Genomic DNA, 22,762 nt, shown 5'->3' with positions numbered 1-22,762 from the left:
CCATCACCACAGCGCCAGGGAGGTCCGCAATCCCCTCTCACTCAGTCACCACTGCGATGTTCACCAACACCACCACCACCACCACCACCACCACAGTCAGGCAGGAGGCATGCCGTGAACACCCTCCAGCAGATGGAGGCGTCGGAGGAGGAGGGCAGCCAGCGCGCACAAAGTCCTATCGTAGAGAGATCCAACAGGGAGCGGGCTGGTTCTGCATCCGAGGGTGCGAACATCTCATCACGACGCCGCAGGGCAAGGCCAGACAGTCCAGTGGCAGTTGAGCAGGGTGACAGTGTGTTTGATGGACTGGAAGGCAACATGCTGAAGGTCCAGCGCCTGCAATGGAGGGAGATGAAGTCATTACACAGGGAGGTGGCAAACATTAACAGACATATGCACAAGATGGAGAAGGGTATCAGTGCCATGGGGGAGAATATGTCTGCAGGGATGGAGAGGGTAGCAACCTCGGTGGACAACCTCTGCAGCCAGCTGGAGCAGGACCGTGTTGGCATGCGCCGGGAGAGACAGAGACTCCAGGACTATACCAAGTCGGTGAACCGGCTGGCCACTACGACATCACTGATGTGTTGCCGGTCCATCGCCATGCAGGAGGAGATGGCGCATTGCAGCAGGGATGTGGCCAGGGGGATGGTGTCCATGACCTCAGTGCTAGAGCTCATGCAGAATGCTAAGGTCTCAAACATGGAAGGGGGGGGGGACAGTGAGGAGGCTACCAGCCGTGGTAGCATTACACCCTCACCCACTGAGTGCAGGAGGCGTAGTGGACGTAATGTCCCAGCACAGGAACGGTCCGACTCACAAGTCTGTGTCGATGGGGAACATGCACGTGTAGCACGGGGACCCAAGAAGTGAAGGACACTGGCTGTCCACATGCATGTGATGGGTGATGTAACCCATGTCCAATTGGACTATGCTCACAATGCTGGAGGTGTGCCAAATAAACACCTCTACATGTAATTTGAAATGCCTCAGTGTCGTTACTCACTCAGAAATAGTGTGATGTAATCTCTGCCCGTCTATGTCTCCCATCATGTTCAATAGCAGCACCAGCCGCGCTGGGCTCTGGCTGAGGGTTGTCCTCGTCCTCGTCCTCTGACTCAGTTAGTTCCACTGCTGTTCCTTTTTTAGTGGCCAGATTGTGTAGCATTGCACACGTAGCAATGATCTTGCAACATTTGATGGGGCTGTACAGACGCGCACCTCCTGTTTTGTGGAGGCTACGGAATCTGCTTTTGAGCAAACCAAAAGTGCGCTCCACCACGTTGCGTGTGCTCCTATGTGCCACATTGTATCTCCTCTCCCTTCGGGTGGTTGGGTTCAGATATGGTGTGAGGAGAAAAGGCCGGAGGGCATATGCGCTGTCACCTATGATGAGAAGTAAGTTGCATTGATTGGTGTGACCAACAGCTTGTGCCAGGGTGTACATCAGGGTGTGTGACATTTACTTACCAAGTATGTATCCGTCGGCAAATTCACCAGCAAGCAGATGTGTATGTATGCCACTGTTCCTGAAGATGTAAGCATCGTGGGTACTCCCGGGGTATTTTGCCACGATGTCTGTTATTATGTGTTTAGCATTGCAGATCACCTGCACATTGATTGAGTGGGTGGATTTGCGGTTCCTGTAAATGTATTCACTTGCTGCAGGTGGGCAGATGGGAATGTGGGTCCCATCGATGCAGCCGATCACGTGGGGGAAGTGGGCAAGTTGATAGAACTCCAGCTTGGTTCTCTGCAGCTCCGCCTGCGTACTGGGGAAGGATATGTAATGTTCCATTCTGTCCATCATGGCGTCTAGGAAGGTGTTGAAGAACCGGGATAGGCAGCTCTGTGATACTCCACCCACTGCTGCTATGACACCCTGGAAACTTCCTGATGCAAGGAGGTGCAGGCAGCAGAGTACCTGGACATGGGTGGGGATTGCGTGGGCCCTTGGCGTCTGATGCTCCAGATAGGGTCTTAGGTCCCGTATTAGCTCCAGGATGGTTTGTGGGTGCAATCTGTATCTCTCGTGTATTTCTGCGTCTGTCAACTGGAACAGAGTGATGCGTACTCTGTACACCTGCTCCTCACGTCTCCAGATCCTCATTCCTGCTGCTCTCAGGCGTAGCCGCCTTGCTATGAGATAGAGGCCTGCCATTGTGTTCACACTGATGTCTGTTTATATAGACTCCTCCTGATTACCACATGCTCCTGAAACGTGGTATTTAACGAATCGTTATTACCGATTTTGGCCAAAATCGGTATTACCGGGGTTTGCTACATAGCATATTTGGGGTTTTTACCGAATCGTTTAAACCGATTCGGTATTCATTGTTTCGGTAATTCCTAGTCGGTAACTTATTGTTTTTACCGATTCGTTATTATCGACTCTATTCGGTATTACCTACATCTCACATGGCTAAATTTTTGTCGGTAACACCGAAAATGACCCTTTTTCGGTGTTACCGATCGGTATTTGGCCACCTACATATGGCCCTATGCCTTTGGTATTCCTTTTGCATCACTGTGCATTATAATGTTGAGATAGTAAATTAAGAAAGGCACAGAATGCACCATATACAGCTGCATGATTTGCAGTTCCTTGCCACATTATGTAATCAATCCTGCCACATAATGTGGTGCTCTACTGACACATAATTCCAGAGGCCCTGGTTGTACAATTTATATACCTGTTGAAAATTGAAAAACAAAACAAAAATTAAGGGAGTCAATAGCACAATCTACCTTGTACCCTGTAGTGCAAATGTACAGTGATCCTTGCTGAGGAAAGGGTCAGGTGACCGCTTAGTCCACTGTAGTTAGTGAAAGACAGAAGGTATAAAAGGCTTGTGCTACATCTAGCTATCAAGTTATTCGGCCATTGTTAAACCAGCACAGTCAAATTTAGAAGGAAAATTATAAAGGCCTTTGTTCATCAGGCACCAGTTAGCTCACTTGTATCTGAAGACGGTATTTGGTGAATGGTGGAGAGGCTGCCTAGACACTCAGGGCTGATACACAAAGCTATTTAAGGCCATAAACCTCGCTTTACAGACATAAATAAGCCATTTAACGCTGTCAGGAATAAACATTGTGATTTTTGAATCGCGTAAATGGGTTTTCTGCTTCTTATTTATGATCAAAGAGTGCAGCAGAATTTTGCAGTAGTACATCCCACATTAAGGGCCAGATTACCAGTCTTGCATTCCTCATACCACCAGACTCATGGTGATACAGCTGTGACGGATGAGCGAATGCCGCACCAGCGGTCCGACCGCCTGATTACGACTTGGGCAGTTAGACCGCACTAGGACCGCCAGCTCTGCCTTGGAACCGCCATTTCCTGGCCTAGGAGCAGCGGTCAGAGACCGCAATATGCTTGGCAATACTGCCATGGTCCCGCCAAGCATATTACAAGTTTCCTCTCTGCCTGACGGTTCCACCGCCTTGAAAAGCCTGGGGGAGGGGAATCAAAGGGGGCCCTACAGGGACCCTCTGTGCCTCAGACATATGAGGATGCACACTGGGTGGCATTATATGTGCCCACCTCTGTACGTGCACATAGGTTCCTTCACAGGATACCGTGCAGGAACATTGTAAGGCATTCCCATTGCAGTGCCTATTTAAAAGGCACCTACAACTTTTAAAGGGCACTACAATGGAAACTGCAAGGCTGCCCACCCTCCAGACTACGAAAAAGTTGTACTATGGCATGCAAGCAGTGTTCTCTTTGCACCGCCGAGCCACAATCAAATTCTCGTAATTCGGCTGTAAGGATAGATATTTGGCAGTTCAAAACATGGGTTTTTAAAAAGTTTGCAAACACCCACAGACTTTTATTCAAACGGAGGGCTGATGTAAATCTCCTTCTTTGGTGGTAATGTGGAACTGATAACCCTTGAAAGAAAACCCTATATTCCATCGTCATTACCATACTAGGACATTTGCTCACTTATTCCATACCACTGTAAAGAGAAGTAACCAAATTGGAAGGATCCCAATGTAAGATTTTCACAATGCTTCCACAAGGCCAAGAATAAAATAAATCCAACTATTACTCATGACCCATCAGGATGTCATGAAAGTCAAGTTGTACACCAAAGTACCATTTGTTTACTGTTGTGGTAAACAACATGTCACATGCAAATCCTCATTGCACACTGATGACACTTTGCACTACAAATGTTATCATAGGTCCACTACCTATAAAGTCATATGACAGCTGTATGCATCTAGTTTAGCTATGCATCATATGTAGCAGATAAAGTTCCCTGAAAACATTGAGGTCCGAATATTTGAGCGATAGATACTCTGAATTCACATAGCACATGACAGCATATAGCGATACGAACATTCCCAGTCCTCCATGGTATAGGTGATGACGCCAGTCATAAATTGTATATCCACAAGCCAATACATCTTTGAAGGTTGTGGGTATCCCTGATCATCTATGACATGAGAATACGGGATCACTAGAGTCCCAACGGGCAGGTACATCCCACCACTCTTTGATATTGTATACTCAGATTGCCTTTTAAGGATCAGTGTAGACACTCACATAAAAATTTCCACATTTCTACATCTCACTCCGTCATGCATGTCACCAGTCAGTGAATGAGTGTTTTGAAACACTATTTCACATGAACCATCACCTGCCAAATGCACACTGGCCAACATGTAGGCACTAATGCTAATGGCACTAGTGATGTTTGCACTCTTCTTTCACTGTATGACCAGTACTTACCAGTGGGAACTGTTGTACAATCACTGCATGTACTGTGAACTCTATGTCATGTCACATGAAATAGGGACACCATCACATTAGCGACAGTATTGACGGTATATCCCTCGTCACACAAGCAAGGCCAATGTCATCTGTGGTAGAATTGTTATCCAGATTTACTGAGGGCATGAGATGCTGACTCACTTCATTCAGCCAGATGTCTGCTCAAAAGGAGAGAAGTGGATGTGGACAGGACTCTGCTGTCTTCAAGGTTAGAAAGTCAATAGCTACATGCAAACCTGAGCACCAATATTAAAAAAACTAATGTACCAGTACAAAATATTCTTTTTGTTCTTTGTTCTTTAATTTTCTTTTCTTTCTTCACATTTCAATTGATGTTCTTAATACACTTCATAATCACTCAGCCTATGCTTCAGAAGCTACTTGAGGGATTATGAAGTATTTTAGGAACATCAATTGAAATGTGAAGAAGAATTAAAATTTAAAAAAAGAACGAAGAACAAAAAGGTTATTTTGTACTTGTACATTACAGTTTTTGAATATTGGTTGTCCAGGTTTGCATTTAGAGTGTTGGTGGTCGCTCTTTTTCCCCTGGAGCACCGTGGTTTTGAGATTAAGTTGGGAATACTCGAGGTTTGCGCTAACAATTAACCTTGCCACATTATTTATTATTTTCAGAAAGACAATAGGCACAGCATGGAAGCATGCACCAACTACATCTAAACTAACAATGATTCATCTTGTGTGTGGTTCATGGGCCACCACGAATAGGGTTGGTGAAATGCCTGCCTGTAAAACACAAAGTTGGCAATATGACATGTATGACTCTGACCAGGACTCGACCTCTTGTAACTGCTGTTGGGCCTTCAACTGCCCTTCAAGGTCGGGGTAGGCCACACCAGTTTGTGGGCCACCTGGGGGTCAGAGTCTGGTGCGCACCCCTTACATGTTGGGAGGACTTCCCCAGCTAGACTGCTGTGATTTTCCGGGTCCAGCACCACAGGTCCTCCCACCTCTTCCTGCATCCAAATGAGTTGGTCAAGGGGGAGGTATTAAAGGCAGAGGAGAAGCTCAGCCTCAGGCCCCAGTTCCAGTTTCTCTGAGAAAGAAAAGGGGGAAATCTAGGAGTAAATCAAGACGCTGTAGCCCTAAAGTGGTATGTGTTCCAAATAAACCACCCCCATCTCTAGCATCTTACTTTAAAATTATGGAAACGATCACATCGCTGCGGGGAGGGAGGAATAAGAAAACTCCTCCTTTAGCCACTATAAACCTAGAAAACAGGTTCTCAGTTTTATCTGAAGGAGATACTCGGGAACCTGCTGGCTGAGCCAATACTGGAGGCAATATTGGAGAAGCAATTGGAGGAGTAATAGGGATTTAAGAGGCCGAGACCAAGATGGAGGTGGATGGTGGTTCAGGTGTTAATTTATACCCCTCCTTTTCCTCCTATCAGGCTTCCCCCTCTAATTCTTTCCCGCAGAGAGGTATCCAAGGAAGTGTCTTGGGGAAAGAGAACTTAGAGAACTAGGAGGGCCCTTTTAATCCTGTTACAGGCTTGAACACCCGGCTAAGCACGACTACAGATGTTCCATCAGGCGTTGCAGATGTTATCGGCGCTGTAGGAGGGGTCGAGAACCAGATATCAAAATTTTTCCTGATTCTCATAAATAATATTCTGACTAAGTTTGAGATATCAAAAGGTAATCAGAGAGAAATCTAGGACAAATGCGAGACTTTAGAAGGGAAATTTGACGAGATAGCACAAAGAACTGGGGATCTGGAACGGGAAGTGAAAGGCTTGTCGGAAGCTATGACCTAGAATATGAAGGAATTAGAGATGTTAAAAAGCAGAAAAGATCACTAGAAGAAGACATGGAACGGTTGGAGATGCATACGAGACGTAATAATTTGAGAGTTCTTAAGGTGCCAGAGGGTGCCGAGAAGGGAGACATTAAAGCCTACATATGTAACATATTGAGGAATGGTATTTTGAAAGACAGCCTGGATATTGAATTGGAAAAGGAAATCCAGAGGGTCAATAGGGATCCCTTTAAAGTAAATCCTGCCAGGAAAGGACAGAAGGAAATTTTAGTAGTCAAGGAATTGGTGTTAGGAAGAGCCCTGAAGGAGGGGGTACTAAGGTTTGAGGACTTTAGCTATTAAATAAGGTCTGGCCTAGGTAGAAGAACCTGATACAGCGTGCCCCTTAATTGGGGAACGTCCCCTGGTCACTGCAAAGTCCCCTCCTGGGGTTGTAAATGTTGTAAAAATCAGAATTTAAACCATAATATTGTTTCAAAAAGTCATTTATTATATTCCAATCTAAGAGTTGTAAATCACTCTCATATTGATCTCTAATGCATTTCGGCTACAGTCTAGCCTTCATCAGGGAGCTTAAATCTGTAAAAAAAATACATGTACTAAGTACATGAGGACCATTAACACACAAAATATAACACGATTTGATGCTTAACCCAAAACATTGGTATAAAGGTATCTGTTTGTGATTATGTGATGAAACGCCAGTATTTACATTGATAGGTATAACGCAAATAGAACGCTAGTATACTCCGTAGTGCCAAGTGCTCAAGTGGTTCGAATTGTCATTTCAATCTCAGTACTAACATAAAACCATACAACAATGGGAACCTGGGCTCAAAAACCGTTCCCAATCTCGAAACGAAAATAAACAGTGTTTAATAAAAGGTGAACCGAGTTTGTTACAGAGAAAGTAATGCCCCGTGTTTATCAAAAGGATTCTAAAACGATAGTTATATTAGCGCGTAATAAATCAATGAATACCGAGTGCATGAAAATACATGAAGCGATCCTAAAAGCCCCATTGTCTAAACAAATTTGAAAAAGGTCATGCACTATCACCATGTGCCTCGAGGAGGTATTAGCCTCCAAATAATCTGATACTCACGTGCGAAAACAAACTAACGTCTCCTAACATTCAGGTCAGACTCCATCAATCATTGTAATGGAAAAAGGACAGCGTTATAAAAGCGTGGCGGCCATTTTGAAACCGGTAACTCAGCGCAAAAATAAAAAATGGACTAAAGCTCGGACGGTGTCAAAGCTAACTGCAGTGATCCAAGGGTATAAAAAACCTCGATATCCACAAATAAGTGTGTGAAACGATAATCACAATAACTACATGTATTTAGTAATGCTTAATATTTAAAAAAAGAATATAAACAAAACATCACATAGTTTAACCAAGGCAATATATGTAGCTCATCTCCATACTATATTGAATCTATAAAGGGAAAAAAGTGGAGGCAAAAAGGATTCAATTCCAGATCCCCCGGCCTTGATAGCACCCTTGAGAGTTCAGAGCATGAGCCCCCCAACCACCGGCTCTCCACAACGTGAGGGGCAGCCCGAAGTAGTGGCTGACCAGGTGAACGCCACTCCGGAGCTGAGAGAAGCTGCTGTTGAATCAACCAGATCTCTACAGGGCAGCCCAGTTCAAGGCGGCCCAAAGAAAGGTGTAAAAAAGGTGAAGGAGTTTCCATTGTTTATAAAAAAAACACCTCACAACCTCCACAACTCCCACAACCTCCACAATCCTCCTCTTCAATCTTAAGTTCAGTTTCAATACCATCTAATACCTCGCAGCTCGGGGCAGGATTGGTCGCACCAGGACCTCTAGTAGAACTGGCACCTAAAAAACAGTCGGTAACCGAACGAAATTCTGAAGCTGATCATTCAGGAGTCCAGCATCAACAGCAAGATCTAACTCAAGTACAAGTTTCGGTGGCATCCCATCTACTCTCAACCTCCTTGAATGCAGCGGAAAAAACTACGTCCAGGCTAAATCCCGCCTAGGCTCTAGATATAAAAGATGAAGGTAGAAAGACCATGATTGATACTTCTGTGAACATGTCATCTCAGCTTCGATCCCAACCCCAACTTCAATTAGGATCTCATGGGCAAGCTTTCCCAGTAGCTGCATCGGCTCAGGCAGATCCTAAGGTGGAAGCACAAGTATTTGGCACTGACTATCTGATAATCAACTCCAGCCAAAATATAGAGACCACGGGGGTTTATCAGTTAGATATCAGAGACATGCTGGATCTAATTTTGGAAGAGGTCAGCGAAATGAAAAAAACGCAGCAAATGGAAATCGTTGCTCTGCATCAGAGACTAGGGTAAATTGAAGAGGCAATGACTGGTTTTCCCATTAGATTGCAGGAGGCCGAAGTCTGAATATCCGGCTTGGAATCTCAAATAAATATGGCTATGGGAGAGGCAAAAGAGGCGGCTAAAAGGAAAAACTACCTCGAGAATAAATTAAGTATGGGCAAATTTTGCGGATTCTTGGTCCGCGAATTCGCGCGAAATGGCAAAAAAATCCGCAGGTTCGCGTATTTTCCCTCAAACTCGTGGATTTTTTTGCCATTTGTGACACGTGTGTCTGGACCTTTGTCACAGCGCCAAAAGGTCCCTCAAGTGAGCTGTCCATCATAGTGAGGAAAGGGCGGGAAGACGTTGCATACCCTAATGTGTGTGTGGCAGGGCTTCTATGCGAGTTCACATGCCTCTTGTTTATAAAGGGTCAGTGACCGATCACCAGATGAGGAGAAAGCAGCCTCCTTGTTCACAGGAAGTACAGGGGATTGCGCTTGAGAAACTCGTGGATGCAGACCTCCATCATGGATTACATCTAACTGTAGGCGGTAGAGATATGGGGAGGAAGCACACCTGCCTAGCCTCAACCGTGCTCACTAGTTGTTTGGGCACCGAGGTCCCTCGAGTGAGCTGTCCATCATTGTGAGGAAAGAGCGCGAAGATGTTGCATACACTAGTGTGTGTGTGGCGGGGCTTCTATGCGAGTTCACATGCCTCTTGTTTATAAAGGGTCAGAGACCGATCACCAGATGAGGAGAAAGTAGCCTCCTGTTCACAGGAAGTACAGGGGATTGCGCTCGAGAAACTCGTAGATGCAGACCTCCATCAAGGATTACATCTAATTGTAGGCGGTAGATATATGGGGAGGAAGCACACCTGCCTAGCCTCGACCGTGCTCACTAGTTGTTTGGGCTGATTATAATGCGTGACTGAATTTGAGCTTCAACTCGTGCACCTGCTTTATTTATATCATTCTGTAAGTGCTTCCTGTTGAGGTTTAATTTTTGTGACGGGAGCATCGTGCCAGAATGAATCCTGCCTGCATTATCCACGAAGATGCTGCAAAAAAAATAGAAATCCGCCCGCGAGCGAATGTGCAAATTTTCGGCAATTTTGCTAGATTGGCGGATCGCAAAATTGCAGAAAATTTGCACATTTCGCGAGCGGAACGGATTTTGCACCCATACTAAGAATAAATTGGAGGAACTTGAAAACCACTCTTGGAGGTCCAGCCTCCAGATTATTGGGGTTCCAGAAGGAATAAAAGGCTCCCAAACCCTCCTATGGGTGAACTCATTTATTAAATGGAATGTTTTGCCTGAGTTCGAGGGCGACCTTACTATTACAAGAGCTCACCGAGTCCCAGCGCAACCTTTTCCTAATTCCACGATACCAAGAACTATCTTGCTGAACTTCGCAGACTTCCGGATCAAGGAGAGAATCCTGACAAGAGCGATCCATCAGAGACAGTGTTCCGTGAATGAAACTACTAAGTGTCGTATATTCTCTGACATGACTGCTGTAGCTGCGCGTAGGAGAAAAGAATTTGCTAAAATTCTCCATTTGTTTAAAGATCATGGTGCTCAAGCATCAATCGCTCAGCAGTCAAAATTGAGAATTTTAATCAAAGGGGAGTTCTTTATGTTCTCTGATTTAGAAGAGGCCCAGGCATTATTAAAGGAGATTTTGGTAGGATCTAGTTCTTGAACACCGGCATACATATAGATTCACCAATGGCAATATGAACGGTGCCCTCCCCTTTGATACATGCCGGGACAGTTGGCCTTCGGAGTGGTCTTAAGGTGTTGCTGGGGAGCTTAGGGTCGACAGCGTCTGCAATGATGTCCAGACAAAACCAGATACAGTGATGGGGAGGAGGGCTCAATCCCTTTAATATGAGAGGTGTTTGTAGTTAGGCAATTTTGAATTGTTTTTAAAAGTATTGCTGACACCGGTGTTTATTTAGTTCTACCATATGGCAATTTGTTAAAGGTTTCCTTTTCCTTGATATGTCTCTGGTACACTTTTTAGATTGATCATATGGTAATGCAAGGGGTTTCCTCCCCTTCTAATATAAGTTGGGCTAGTCAGCCTTCTGAACATTTCTTAAGATATTGCTGGGGGTTTGGGGTCAGCGAGGTCACTAAGGGTGTAGTCTCAAGACACCCATAAGGCTAGTTGGGAGGGGCGAAATATGGGCAGCGTGGATGGGAGGGTTTGTTCCACATTTCAAAGGGTGGGTATTCTTCTTTTGGGGTGGGAAAGGAGGCTTTGAGGTAGGGTTTACAGCAGAAAAAAGAGCACGAGCAGAAGGTACAGAAAATATACAAGGTAGAGTTAATTATAGAAACTAGTAAATGTAAGATCCTATCAGTCAATGCTAATGGAATACTAAAAGGAAGAATGGCGCTCTTATTAGATGGTTATCTTCACTAAACCCCCAAGTTCTGTTTTTGCAGGAGACACATTTGAAATCTAATTCTCCTAAACTTTTTATACCCAAGGTTTTCTCCAAAGTTTTCTTTGCATCCTCAGGTCTTGCGGTTAGAGGAGTAGCAATCTATTTTTCGAGTAAACTTCCCTGGGAATTCCTTCAAGTGCATAGGGATACACATGGGAGATGGATACGGGTAGTAGTTAGGTTACAGGGGAAAACGTTGAACTTTATAAACTACTATGGCCCTGTTTCAGATGATATCCTACCCCTGTTCCAAATCAACGATTTATGGACAGGATCTCCTGGGCAGGTGATTTTTGGTGGGGATTTCAACTTTATTCAGGATGTAAGGAAAGATACTTCGAATAAAAACAAAAAGCAATTAAAACCAAATACAAAAAGAATAGTGGGAACTATTATACAAGAATATCAACTGGTGGATATTTAGCGGGAAATCAATCCCGATAAGGAATTCTATACCTGCTATTCGCACCGTTTTCGGACGGCGTCTCAAATAGATTTTGTCTTACCTCCTGATCCCTTGAGATACAAGAGGCTGGCAGAGGTTGTAACCCTTTTTCAGATCATGCTTATGTTGGGGTAGAAATGGCGCTCGGGGGAGGAAATAGGGAGCGACCCAGGTAGCAGTTGGATCGTCTCGTTTTGCAAAATGAGGACTGAGTTAAAAGGTTTAGAGAGTGGATCTTGGAATATTTCCAGATCAATGAGAATACGGCAGTCCCCTTCTCAGAATGGGGGCGTTCAAGGTAGCAGCCCGTGGGCAGATAATAGCCTTTACGGCTGCCCAGTCCAATACCCAGAGGGCTAAGATAGCTAACTTGCAAGCTGAGGTGGATCGGGAATACGCTCTCCAACTCCAACTCCAACTTCTCCCAAACCAATGTGAGCAGGCAAGAACAGTGCTGAGGGACTTTTTTATTTTATAAGAGGTTTGCAACTCACAAATATTCCAACAAAGGGTCTATGAAGAAAACCAGTTAATTGGCAAATTCTTAGCAAATTCCACAAGGCAAAAGCAAGAATCAGCTACAATATCTAAACTTCTAGACCCCCGGACTGGTCGAGAAGTAGTTAACAGCAGCGATACTTCACAGACTTTTGTTGACCACTTTCACAATCTGTACTCTACTGAATATTTATTGGAGGATGAGCTCATCCAGGAGTATTGTATGAATATGAATGTTCCCAGACTCTCAGATAATTGGATTATGGAATTGGGGTCGGAACTGGAAGCCACCGAAACTTTGGCAGCCATTAAAACAAAGCCGGGGTGAAAGGTGGTGGGCAGGACTGCTTCCCTATCGAGATTTATAACGTTTTTTCAAAGGAACTAATTATCCCCTTACAAAATCTATTTAACTTTGTTAAAAAGGATGGTACTGTTCCAACAGTTTTTAAAGAAGCAATATTAGTTTCCTTTTATTAAAAAAGATAAAAACCCAGTAGATGTGGAATCATACAGGCCCATTAGCCTTTCGAATTCAGACTATAAAATCTTAATGAAAGTATGGGCAGAACGTTTTTTATTTGCCTCAAAAGAGATAATCCACAGAGATCAAACTGGCTTCATAGCAGGTAGATCAATGGCAGCTAATACTCCGTTTTTAATACATGCATTGGATTAATTTAATACAAACTCTATCCCGGCACGTGTTGTAATGGGTGATGCGGAGAAAGCCTTCGACCTCGGGAACTGGAGAACCCTGTTTGTCACCCATCATCGGTTTGGGTTTCCTGCCCAGGTAATTATTATGCTACGCAATATCTACCAGGGGGCCACGGCTCAGGTCATAATAAATTCAAATTGTGCAGGAACCATAAAAATAAACCGCAGAACTAGGCAGGGCTGCCCGCTTTTGCCATTACTTTTTACTTTTTTTATGGAGCCTTTGGTTTTAAAGATTCAAAATATTGCTGCTATTAAACCACCGATCCCTGGCATGGCCAAGCTAAAACTCTTTGCAGATTACATTATTTTATACTTGACCCAGAATAAAGAGAACCTCGAAACAGCTTTGTGGGAATTCATTGATTTTGAACGAATAGGCGGGTATAAAATAAATGCCAATAAAACTGACGTTCTTGCCCTCAACGCAGATCTGAATTCTTTTCCATCCTGCTTGAAGATAAAAGCAACAAAATCTGACCCTATAAGATATCTTGGGATATTTGTATCTAACCAGTACCATCAGTTATTCGAGTTGAATTATTTAAGAATGAAGGGCTAGATTAAGAAGCTTTTAGAACAATGGACACTACTCCTTCATTGATCAAAATGTCCATACTGCCGTTGCTTATTTTCTTGTTTACTAATGTCCCGATCAAGATAAATCAGTCCTATTGTAGAGAAATTGACACCTTACTTAGGGAATTCATTTGGGGCAAGAAAAGTCCAAGGGTCAAATTGAATGTGGTACAATTACCCATAGTAGAAGATGGTTTAGCGCTGCCGCACCTGAGAACATACTATGAGGCCACTTTTCTAGATTTAGTATCTGGCTTGATGGGATCTCACTCCACCAGAGACAGCTTTTTTATAGATAAAATGACACAAGAAAATGCATTACTAACTCGAGTGTTTTTAAAAAGTTCCAAACTTTAAAAAAAACACATTATAAGACTTTAAAAGATTATTTTTTTAGACTTCAGTCCTTTTATAAAAAGATGGGTTAGCCAGGTCTCCAGTATCTAAAACTGAGAGAATGTACTAGTCTCGGTCTCCAGCTGCAATTAAGGCATATAAATATCTGGGTAGGCTGTGGACTATCAGAGCTAAGGCATCTTATAGTTCAAAATAGTCCGATCTCCTGGCAAGAAGTATGGGCGAGGGTGGAGAGCCATCGGAGGCCGACCTTTTTTGAATATCTACGTATTCCTCATTTGTTAAAAAATACCAGTGGTATTTTGGATACCCTGAACCAACTGGCAATAGCCCTTAATGGGGCTAAGGTTAAAGGGGTGGGAAACTGGTATAGGTTGCTACATAAGCAGGGGCAAGCTCCCGTGATAGAGAATCACTTGGGAAAAATTACTCGGGAGACTGGATGTAGGCTGACTTTGAAGGAATGGGAGGCCATCTGCTATTTAGGAAGCAAATCTCTGCGCACTGCAAATTTTAAAAGGATGGCCTTCCTGTCACAATGGCTTTCCTATTTAACTCCGGCCGCCTTAAAGAAGAGATTCCCAGGAACTGAAAACAAGTGTTTTCATTGTCAGATAGACGGGGAATGCGGTTGGCACCATACTTTTGTTGTATGTCCAGGACTGAGGCTTTTTTGGGAGGCAGCTTTTTCGGACATTAAGCAAGCAATCGGAAAGAGTGTTTCGCTCGAGGCTGAAGCTGCTTTGTTTGCAATCTGCAGAAATGGAACAATGCTATCCGAGCCCGAGAAAGCCTTTGTATTCATTTCGTGTTCTGTGACTCGCTCTTTAATTCTGCAAAATTGAAAATCCAGGGAATCTCCCTCTCTTTTGAAATGGTTCAATAAAATGAAAAGAACCCGTAAATTCGAAGAAGCCTATGCTAGGAGGGTCGGGGCTATTAGGAAATTTGAAAAATAATTGGAAGTTTTTTAATGAATTAGAAAAGTTTAAAGAGCGATTATAACACTAGGGTTAGTAAATTGATGTAGCAGCATTCATTATAATGCATTAGCACTTTTCTCTTATTACACTTTAGTAGCACTAACACTTTCATAGTTCATGCACGTTATAGAATGAAGTATTATGTATTTTTCTTTTTAATAAAATGTAGCTTTGATGGTTTTAGGTGAGAAGACATTAGCACTTTATTGTATTGCACTTTAGACGCACTAGGAACTTTCTTCATTGCTGCTGTGTGTCAAGATAAATTTGCACTTTGTTTATTTGTGAAGGAGTGTATGTCTAGCTGCTTCAGCTTTAGTTACCTTTTATTATGTATGGAGAGGCTGTCATTTCGATTTTTGGTAGAAACTGGTTTTAATGATGATTTTAGGTATCCTATGTATTTCATGAACCTAATGCTCTGCTAAATAAAACATTAAAAAAAAGCACTACAGATGGACACCACACAAGTTTTATATCAAAAATAAGTATTCTTTATATAGACTTATCACAAGACCACAAACGACAAAAATCCACAATACTGCACTTAAAATGATAGAATTTGCTTAGTTCTCTTTATATCTTAAAATGCGACACTTTGAGTCAATGTACCTTAAGATGCGACATGCAGGGCAACAAAAGTGTTGCAGGAAAGGTGATGCGGTAGTCCCTTCCCTTACACGCAAGGACGGTGATGCGTTGAAGATCTGGTGTCAAGAAATAAAGATGGCGCTTTCTCCTTGATGCGACACGCTTCCCGGTGATGCGGCGGTGTCTGCTGCGACCTTGATTCTCTTCTCCGGCGATGCGAGATACTTTACTTGGTGCGAGCTATGACCAGCCCTGCGACACGCTTCCCAGTGATGCAGCGGCGTCTGCTGCGACATCGATCCTCTCTCCTGGTGATGCGAGTTGCTTCCACAACGATGCAAGCCGCGAGAGGCCCTGCAACACTTTTCCCGGTGATGCGGCGGCGTCTGCGGTGACGTTGATCCTCTTTTCTGGCCATGAGCCGCAACAAGCCCTGCGACACGCTTCTCGGAGATGCGGCGGCATCTGTTGAAACGTCGATCCTCTTCTCCTGCGACAAGCTTCCTGGTGATGCGGCGGTGTCTGCTGCGACGTCGATTCTCTTCTCCGGCAAAGCTCTTAGTGTTGTGCAGCGGCAGTTCGGCGACACACTTCCTGTTTTTGAGTCACGCTTCCAGCTCCTTGCGACACGCAAGTCCTCAAAAACTCCAGCACAACTGCAGGCACTTCACGAAAACTCTTGGGGAGCTGGAGGGTGAAGTCTGGTGTCCCTGAGAATTCAGCAGGAGGCAAGTTCTGTTCCAAGCCCTTGGAGATCCTTACAAGTTGATAAAAAGTACTCAAAGTTCCTGTCTACTTTCTTTGGCAGTCAGGTAACCACTGCAGGCCAATACCCCAAGCAGAACTTCAGCTTAGGGATAGTCTCTCCTCAGTCTCTCTGGTTCCACTCCTCAGCCAAGGTTTCTTGTTGTTGTCCAAAGTGATCTAATTCGTTGGGATCAGGGTCCCAATGCTTATACCCCAAACTCCTTTGTCCTCTGAGGACAGAGGGGCCTTTGCCTAGTCCAAACCAGTTCTGGTCAGTCCTGGAGCACTTTGTTTACATGAGTCCTTCTTTCCTTTCACAGTGCAGGGCAGAGACATCAGACGCACCACAGGAGGTGGAGCCTGCATTGCGGAGGGAAGGCACAGTCCTATTCAGGTGCCAGGTGCAAATCCTCCCTCCCATCTGGATGCAGATCTCTCTGTTCACCACTTTGCTGACTCACCCTGTCTCCTGGAATCCCCCAGCCCCTGTCACTCAAACTCCAGAAAAGGAACACACAACCTAGCAGAGGCAGGCTTAGATAGTTAGACAAGAAAATACCTACTTTCTAAAAGTGTTATTTTCAAACACAGAATGTTAAAATCAACTTTACTAAATGATGCATTTTATCATTCTGTGTTCACTAAACTCTAAACTCGAATTTCTACCTAGTTACCTGAGTCAGTTAGTATTATAAAATGTAATAATCTAACTGCCCATTCTGGCCTATGGGGAATATTTAGCCTTGCAATAGTGAAAAACGAAAATGGCTGTAATTCACATTTAGGACACGCCACACACATCAGGTCGTGTCCTACCTTATACTTACAATGCACCGTGCCCATGGCCTACCATAGGGGTGTCTCATATGAAGAAAAGGGAAGGTTTAGGGACCAGTCAGCATGGCAGTACCAGACTGCACTCAGGCTCTGCAATGGTAGACCTGAGACATACTTTTACAGGCTGCTTCTGTGGGTGGCACAACCAGTGCTGCACGCCCACTAGCCTCATTTGGTTCACAAGCCCTGGGCACACTCAGTGCACTGTACTAGGGTCTGACCAGTAAACCAAATCAGCCAATCATGGAATCACTAATCCATACATCAATTAACAAATAGGGAGCACTTGCACTGTGGCACTGGACAGCAGTGGCACAGTGCCCAAAGCATCTAACACCAGCAAAAACACATGAGGCAACAGCTAAAATGGAAGGGAGACCCACGCCAAGGTGCCAGGTCTAACATGCACCTTAGGTGGATTGGCAAGCAGGTAGATCCCAGTCTCCTTTTGGTTCGAAGGGCTATCAGGGTACCTTAAGCACCACTTTCAAAGGCCCAATGCTGGAGGGACACCCACTTGAGGGTCAGGATTCACTCAAACTGTGTCCAGGTGAGGGTTTAAGATGGTCGGAGTATTTTATGTCCCTGAAGTTCTGATCAGGAAGTCATCGAAATAGCCCTTGGAGTCTTGTTCAAGAAGAGAAGCTGGTATCTAGCAATAGGGCAGTCCTTTGAGGGCCCAGGGAAGACTCCAGGGAGCAGCACAGTACTCCTGGTGCAGCAGGGCAGTTCCCTGAAGTGAAGAGCTGGACACTGGCAGCAGGCCCATCCTCTATGTGTCCTCCACAGGTTCAGAAGTGATCTGAAGAGTTGGCCTAAGGGTCCTAATATTATACCTGGTACCAGCTTGGAAGTGAACTACATGTCTGGGGTTTCTCTTCCTCCACCCACAGAAGTGACTTGAATTTCCTCTCTCCCTACTCTGGTCCCAGGCTATCTTCAGGCACACTAGGTAGTGTGAAGTTATTTTTGTGTAAGCTGAGGGAGTCCATTTCAAGTGCAAGTGGGTCTGTAGAGAGCTCAGCCCTCTCATCCTGCTATCAATTGTGTGGCTGTCTTGAAGGAATACACAAAGGCCACCTGCCAACTTCTCCTAGTCATGTGACCCAGGAAACAGGCTGCATGCACAAAATGGTTAGGACAATAAAATGCCAACTTTCTAAAACTAGCATTTTAGGATTGTGGCTTAAACTCCAATTTAAAGAGGGGTTTAAATTACTATCCTTTAGACACCAAACCTGACATTCCTTCCCAGTCCCAAACAAAAGTTAACACTTATTAAATATAATAAGGCAACTCAATGTTGTCTAATGAGGGAGGCAGGCCTCACAGTAGTGAAAAACTAATGTGAGAGTTTTTCTCTCCCAGGACATGTAAAACCTAAAAGCACATGTCCAACTTTTCAAGTACATGGTACCCGCCCCACGTGCTGTTTTGGGCATACCTTTGGGGTGTCCTATATGCATTAAAAAGGGGTTTTTAGGCCTGGCAAGGAGTTTATTTTGCCAGGTCCAATTATCAGTTTAAAACTGCACATAGTCTGCAATTGCAAGCCTGGGCCCTGTTTAAAGGGGCTACCTAAGTGGGTGTTGCAGTAAGTGCTGCAGTCCCACTAGCAGCAATTATTTTACCGCCCCTGGCTATATTGTATACCACCCTACAAGGAACTTGCAAGTAAATTAAATATGGCAACAGGTATAAGGCAATTTTACCATGTTTTTGGAACTTAGCACAAGTACTTTAGTACTAGTTAGCAGTGTTAAAGGGCACAGAGTCCTAAGGTCAACAAATACCTGTTCAGAAAACATGAGGGAAAATTGCATACATTTTGGGGGTGATCCTGCAGAGAGGGCCAAGTCCAACAGCAACCATTTGCCACACAATCATGAAAGTCGAAATGTAAACAAAGTTACAGTTGGCATAGCAAAATACTATCTTTTCTAAGAGAACCTAATAAGGATTATTGTAGTGCATATTTTCTATCGCTACAGTTTGGTTGGATAGATCACCAAAACCCTTGCCTACTACAATAAACTGTGAAATTCCATGTAACAGAGTACCTGCCTACAGGCTTTAGCAGAGTGTAATATCAAAATCCTTTAAAGCCAACTGTAGTTTAAGCATAGTTTTTACAATAAGTAGGTCAAGCCTACTGGCTCTGCCATAACATTTCATAATTAACAGATGAAACCTATGAAATTTGGGATGTTTTTCAAAATGAATTGATGAAGCCTTTACCCTTTAACATAGACTTTACACTTTACCCAAAACCGGCCTATTTAATGACACACAAACTGGCGAACATCATGCATACAGTTTTAGAATTACAAATATGTAGCAAAATACAGCATAGAAACAGTAATTATAAATCCCCCTAACAGGGCTTAACAAGAATCATCACAATGAAACCCTTGGGTTTGTCTGAGGCACTGGCCATCATCGAAACCCATACCAGAGTAATCTGCGAGATTTCGTGCAACAAAATACCTATCTGTAGGCTACAATATAGAGCAATTACATTACACACCTAAATGCCTATTGACTCTAACATATGCACTTCTCAATTAAAATGCCAAGCCGAGTGCTGCAATCATAATATTTTATAACAAACAATTCAGACCTATAGACATGATCACAGGTTTGCCACTGTAACCAACCCAGTCCTGCTGCATCAAGTATAAACTTTGTCACAAGCCAAAAAGTACAATATTTGCAGTCTATTAGAGGAAGCACAAAATATGGTCTAATTAAATACTGTATTCAATGGGACAAAGTATATTGCGTGGAGCCTAAGCCCCACTCTCAACATAAATCAGAAAGCACATTCGTGTTGATCACATCAGGTCAGGAGACAGTTGCATTTTGATGTGCTGCTGCCACAGAAAAACACAGTAAATTATCTAGGTATCTAGGACACTTTAAATCATTACCTTGTCATGTGTGTGACCCTAAAGATTCAAGCTCAGGCAGCTGAATAAATAAAGAAAATAATTACAGCTATGAAGAGGGAAAGCACTTTTTGGTGGAAACACACTCCTGCCCCAATCAAAACTTGTACTTTGACTCTGAACATGTGCGGGAAGCCAAAGCTCTTCTCCTTGTGATTCTCATATAGTTGTTGACGACAGCTGCGCTGTCAATCCAGAACATAAAAACAATTTCCTGAGTCTATGTCTCTCCTTGACATAGGAACGAGCAGACATTCTGGACAGAAGCAGACCAAAGTGTTGTTGAGTCAAGTCATGAAAAAGAACTTTAGGAGGCTTCTTACCATTACAATATTCACATTTTCTGAAAATGGTAGTCTATTTTGATTTTTTTTTCATTCTGATACTTCTGTCAAACTCAATATAAGGTCATACAACATTAAACTTTTAATGCTTTCTGTTCTTACTCAACCTAAGTGTAACATAACACATTTATGTAATTTTGTCTGGTTTCCATAATTTAAACTTCCAGGCAGTGCGGAATTGTCTTGTGGATCTTCCAATTTCTTCTGCAAAAGGCTTAAACTAGAGCTATAAAACCAGAAATGTTAGGTAAGTTTGAAAATACCCATTTTCTTTTATCTGGTGTATTTTACTCTGTTTTGCACCTCAATTCTGATTTGTGGTGCAGTAAATGCCAGATACGGAGGAGAGTGGTAACGCAGCAACCACAAAAAAAATCAAATGTGCAGCCTGCTCTTTGTCTTTCCTCATCTCATTTGGGTAATGAGAAAAGAAAGTGTTGCTAAAGCGGGATCCACCGCTGGCTTTGCCACGTGTAAAACATTGGCTGCACATCAAAGACATTAATTGACAAAGCCAATGGATCTCGGCTCTAAAAGACCAAGCTGATAGTTTTGCCAATGTTTTCTCAATTTCCAATTGCAGGATACACATGCAGCATAACACATGTGCACACACAGCCAGCAGTCTTGCAATGTTTTTTTGGAAGTTGGACACCGGAGTGAATTTATGGATCACAATAAATATGTGAGCATGTGTTACGATGCACTCCTGCGCATGCAGTTAAATGTTCAATGTACCCTGAAGATATATATATGGCATTACAATATGTATATATGAAGTTTTTGAAAGTAAACCTACACTCACTCATATATACTTAGGTTCACAATATTTTCAGACTCGATATTCAGACCTTGATATTTTGGCCACATTAACCTTTATGGTTGATTTTTTAGCAGAATACCACACATGCATCACAAAGGATGGATAATGTCATCATTGCAGATGGCCAATTTAGAACGGTAAATTAAAAGTAAAATAGTGAAAAATACAATGTACACCAGTGCTAAACAAGGACGCAGTGGTACAGTAGCTTTTTGCAGCTGCCAGACCCTCTATAAAAACACAAAGAGAGCATTGTTGAGCTCCAGGAAACACAGGCACTCCCATGGAGTACTAAATGATAAAGAAGCTAGCATTGGAGTGGAGAAGTGTGGAGTGGAGAAGTGTGGCTCAGTGGTTAGAGGCGGCAGACCCGGAATCTGAGATCGACCGTGGACCAGGGTTCGATTCCCCGCCTCGGCGGGTCTCGGGCTCATAAATTCCACGGTCTCGACAATTCTCGCTCCGGTGCCTACTCGACTCACGGGGTCACACTCTGCGACTCTGGGCAATAGCTTGCTTAATCTCCACATCGGCCCCTCGCGGCGGGATGCCTGGCTTTCACCTTGTGGATACCCTGCCGGGGTTTCTCACAGGGGAATACCAGGACGGGTTCCCTAAGCAAGCGCGGAGATGCCCCAGGGTAAGTCCTGCGCTATATAAGTTTCATACATTTCATACATTGGAAGGATACAACACTGTGAGACCAAAATGCTCCTAGGTAGGACAAATACAAAAATTGGAAGGGAAAGCCATTGAATCGGATACAACACTTCGGCCTGGGACGACTCCTGGTGGCCGACCGCACTGGGAACCGCTCCAACACCCACCGACCACGCACGCAACCTAGGGGTCATCCTCTACTCCACCCTCTCCATGACTAAACAGGTCAACGCCGTCTCCTCCTCCTGCTTCAACACCCTCTGCATGCTCCGTAGGATCTACAAGTGGATCCCCACTGAAACAAGAACAGTCACCCAGGCCCTTGTCAGCAGCAGGTTGGACTATGGAAACGCCCTCTACGCAGGAGCCTCGGCCAAACTCCTGAGACGGCTCCAACGCATCCAGAACGCCTCTGCACGCCTGATCCTCGACATCCCTCGACGCAGCCACATCACACCCCACCTAAGAGACCTGCACTGGATGCCGGTCAACAAGAGGATAACCTTCAAGCTCCTCACCCACGCACACAAGGCACTCCACAACACCGGACCAACATACCTCAACAGACGACTCAGCTTCTACACCCCCACCGCCAGCTCCGCTCCGCCGACCTCGCCCTCGCTACAGTCCCCCCTTTCCGAAGAGCGACCTCAGGCGGCAGATCGTTCTCCCACCTCGACGCCAAAACCTGGAACACCCTCCCCATCCACATATGGCAGACCCAAGACCTGCTGACCTTCAGAAAACTTCTCAAGACCTGGCTTTTCGAGCAGTAGCAGCATTCCGCACCCCAGCGCCTTTAGACCCTCACGGGTGAGTAGTGCGCTTTACAAATGATATGATTGATTGATTGATTGAATCAAGATCAGACACCTACAATAG

The sequence above is a fragment of the Lissotriton helveticus genome, chromosome 1_1, assembly GCF_964261635.1.
Source record: "Lissotriton helveticus chromosome 1_1, aLisHel1.1, whole genome shotgun sequence".
Classification (NCBI taxonomy): Eukaryota; Metazoa; Chordata; class Amphibia; order Caudata; family Salamandridae; genus Lissotriton; species Lissotriton helveticus.
Note: the sequence above shows the minus strand (reverse complement) of the source record.